Raw genomic sequence first — 3,892 nt, forward strand, 5'->3', positions numbered from 1 at the left:
CGGCATTCCATCCACAGACAGATGGTCAGTCGGAGCGTACTATCCAGATTTTGTAGGATATGCTTCGGGCATGTGTACTTGATTTGGGAGGTAGTTGGGAGGATCACTTTCCACTTATTGAGTTTGCCTACAACAACAGTTATCAGGCGAGCATCCAGATGGCTCCATTTGAGGCGTTGTATGGTAGACCTTATAGGTCTCCTGTTTGTTGGACTGAGGTAGGTGAGACAGCCGCCTTAGGACCCGACATTGTACTCGAGACTACTGAGAAGATTAAGTTGATAAGACAGAGGTTACTTGCAGCTCAGAGCCGACAGAAGAGCTATGCGGATAAGCGGAGACGACCGTTATCCTTTGAGGTGGAAGACCATGTTTTTCTACGGTTTTCTCCACGGAAGGGATTGATGAGATTTGGGAAGAGTGGCAAGTTATCGCCACGATTTATTGGACCATTCGAGATTTTGGACCGAGTAGGAGAGGTTGCCTACAGGCTTGCTTTGCCACCACAGTTGGATAGGGTCCACAATGTTTTCCATGTATCGATGTTACGGAAGTACGAACCAGATCCATCTCACATTTTGAGTTGGGTAGATGTGGACATTGATGAGGATGTTTCCTACGAGGAAGGACCAGTTCAGATCCTTGACACACAACAGAAGGTGTTGAGGAACAAGACGATACCAATGGTGAAAGTCCTTTGGAGACACCACGGAGTCGAGGAAGCTACTTGGGAGCTCGAACAGGAGGTTCGGTCCAAGTACCCAGCGTTGTTTTCTTCGTCAGGTATGTCTTGATTTCGGGGACGAAATCCTTTTAAGTTGGGGAGAATGTAATGTCTGTGTATTTATGTGCATAGGTGTATATATAATATGTGTATTATGTTGTGTTATGGCTCAAATTTAAGCAAAAAGTTAAAGGAAAAAGAAAATAAAAGGTGGTGGGACCTACCATTAAACCAACTAAGGGCCAAGAGACCACAAATGGTCTTATTTCTCTCCTTCTCTCCCGTGCGCCTCTCTCTTCCTCTCTTCCTCTCTATTTTTCTTTTCATTTTAATTTCCAAAACTTTGAAACAAGATCTTGATCTCATTTCTTATCGAAATTGAGTGCCGTTTGAGGCACAAAGAAGCTCGTGTCAAGCTCTACACATCCATACAAGCGATTTCAGATTTAGTGCACTCCTTGGAGTTCGAATCTTAGGACCCATTTCTAGGGTTTGTGAAGAAAATTGGGGTTTTTGCTCAATTAGAGGTAAAGGTGTCTAATTCACACTTTTCTTGTACCTTAGTGAGTTATTCCTCTAGAATTTTGGCCAAACATGCTTGATTTAAGGTTGATTGCTTTAAAAATGATTTAATGGTGCATATAAAGATTTTATATATGTGTGTTTGTTGACTTATTTGATAAGCATGCTTAGTTTAGATGGATTACTCCTTAAATGATTTAATTGTGTATGTGAAGCATGTATCTATGTGTATTTGTTGGATTGTATGGAAATTGTGATAAATGGTTGATTTATCATGCTTATTATAATGCTAAATATCTAGTTGATTGTTGTGAGCATGTGTGGTAAATTGTGGTATTAAATTCCCCATTTTATGATATTGTCACGGCATGACAAATGTTAGAAATCCCTTATATTACAACATTGAAAGTATATGGCATTCATGAATTCATCATTGGGGATTGTACGTATGGAAATGACTTTTGAAAAATGAAAGAAAGGGGATTTTCGGGAAAGCTTTGTTGAAAAAGTTTTTTTTTAAGAAACCCGGTCGCCGCGGGGGTACCAAAGGGCCGGAGGTTAATATAGCCTAGAGGGGACTAAGGAGTCGCCCTAGCGTGGTTGAGCTAGCTGGGCCCCATAATGACGCCGCGGGGTTACCAAGGGTCAGGGACACTAGCCAATCCTCCTCTCGTGTCTCTGCGGGGTCACCAAAGGGCGGGTTATATTAACAGTTTGAAAAGTATGGTTGTTTTCTGAGAAATGGGGAGTGACACGCATATCATAGCATTCATGACATTTTACATATGATTGTTTGGAATTGGAATTTAATATGTGTTTCCCTCATTTTGCATGACCCCTCTTCCTATTGGCCTATGCTTTGTTTGGATTCACGGGGCTACAAGAGGTGCGTCTTAGGCACTCTCTACTGAGCTTTATGCTCACCCCATTTTATTTAACATTTTCCAGGAACCGGTAAGGAGGTAGTGGATGCCGATCTTCCATAAGCTTAAGGATGACTTGGAGCTCATTTTGTATCTTTTGTATATCTCCCATTTTTGTAAGGCCCCAAAAGTGTAGTAATGTGTATTTATTTTTAAAAACCATGGTTAGGTAATATAATTATGTTATTAGATAATATTTTGGATGTGAATTTGATAACATGTAAACCTTATTGATGAATGGGGAGAGTAATACTAGTTTGAAGTATTATTGAGGTCATTTGATTGTGTATTATCATCTACTATTGCCGTGAATTCGGAATTTGAGCCATGATAGGTTAAAAATGAATTTAAACAGGTTGTGAAAGGCCTATTTTTAGGGGAAGTCATGCCAAATTTTTTTTTTTGTTTAAAAAGTATCAGTTTTGGAATCGTTACAATCTCCCCAAAGAAATCTTGATTCAGATCCTGGTTAGACTGCCCGTGAAATCACTATTCCGATTCAAGTCAGTCTACAAACAATGGTACTCTCTAATCATTGAACCTTGTTTCATTCAAGCACATCTCAGAACCTCAAGCCAAAACAGTTATATCATCCTCAGCAGTAGCGAATCTCAGTTTCCATAATTGATAGTCTTTACTCAATACGTTATGATAATGAATCTTTTGACGAGTATTTTCAACCGCAGCTTCCCTCACACCTCAAACAATCCTTACGGATGCAAGGATCCTGTAATGGTCTCATATTCTTGTCAAATGATCGCACCATATGCTTATGGAACCCAGCACTTAGAACACTAAAGACCATCCCTAATTCTCTAATTATGGAACCCAATTCGGATAATTCTGTAATATCTATAAATTAAAAAGAAAAAGAAAAAGAGCAAAGAAAAGAATTTTTGGTGGGTCCCACCACTAAGCCTTAAGTGGCTAGGGACCATTTTTGGTCTCTCATTCTTTCTCTCTCCCCGTATCTATCTCTCTCTCTCAATTTTCTATTTCATTTTCTTTTCTTTTTCAACCCAATCTTTGAGGCAAGATTTCTTCTTTGTTACTTGGCGAATTTAGGTGCCGTTTGAGGCAAAACGATGAGCACGACGAGCTCTACGTGCTAGTACCAGAAATTCCAACTTTTGGTCCTCTTTGGGAGCTCGAATTTAAGAACCCATTTCTAGAGATTTTGCTCATTTTGAGGTAGGGGCATCTTAATCCACTCTTTTCTTATTCTATTGTGAATTAAACCTCCTTGTTGTGTCAAACATGTTTAATTGGGAGTTAATTGTATCTATGATTGTATGAATGATGTCTAGAGAATTTTCAAGAGCTTGATTATGACTTGTTTCATGTGTAAAATATGTTTAGATGTTGTTTTATCATGCCCACTATGTGTTAACATGCTGAAAATGACTAATGAGAACATGTTTATTTAGATTGTGCCAAATTTCCCTTTGACATAATATTGAGATTATATGTACATCCATGCACATGTCATTGGGATGCATGAAATGGGAGAATTTGTCTTGAAATGAAAATGGGGGAAATTTTAGAAGAAGAGTTTTGTCAAATAGTTTTGATAAACCCGGTCACTGCGGGGTTACCAACGGGCCGGAGGTTAATATAGCCTAGAGGAGACTAGGGAGTCGCCCTAGCGTGGTTGAGCTGTTCGGGCCCCTCGATGACGTTGCGAGGTTACCAAAGGTCTAGGGACGATAGCCAATCCTCCTCT

The 3,892-nt window shown here is 39.6% G+C and overlaps 1 long non-coding RNA gene across 1 annotated transcript; it reads left to right on the forward strand.

Annotated features, from left to right (window-relative positions):
• The first annotated feature begins 1,132 nt into the window (after positions 1–1,132).
• On the forward strand, positions 1,133–2,446 carry LOC132286138 (uncharacterized). Its single transcript, XR_009472687.1, has 2 exons — positions 1,133–1,251; positions 2,195–2,446. It is a non-coding gene; the product is annotated as an uncharacterized LOC132286138 (long non-coding RNA).
• The last annotated feature ends 1,446 nt before the right edge of the window (positions 2,447–3,892 follow it).

The sequence above is a fragment of the Cornus florida genome, unplaced genomic scaffold (genome assembly GCF_030987335.1).
Source record: "Cornus florida cultivar Cherokee Brave unplaced genomic scaffold, ASM3098733v1 CherokeeBrave_3.0.0_Hap2_Chr02, whole genome shotgun sequence".
Classification (NCBI taxonomy): Eukaryota; Viridiplantae; Streptophyta; class Magnoliopsida; order Cornales; family Cornaceae; genus Cornus; species Cornus florida.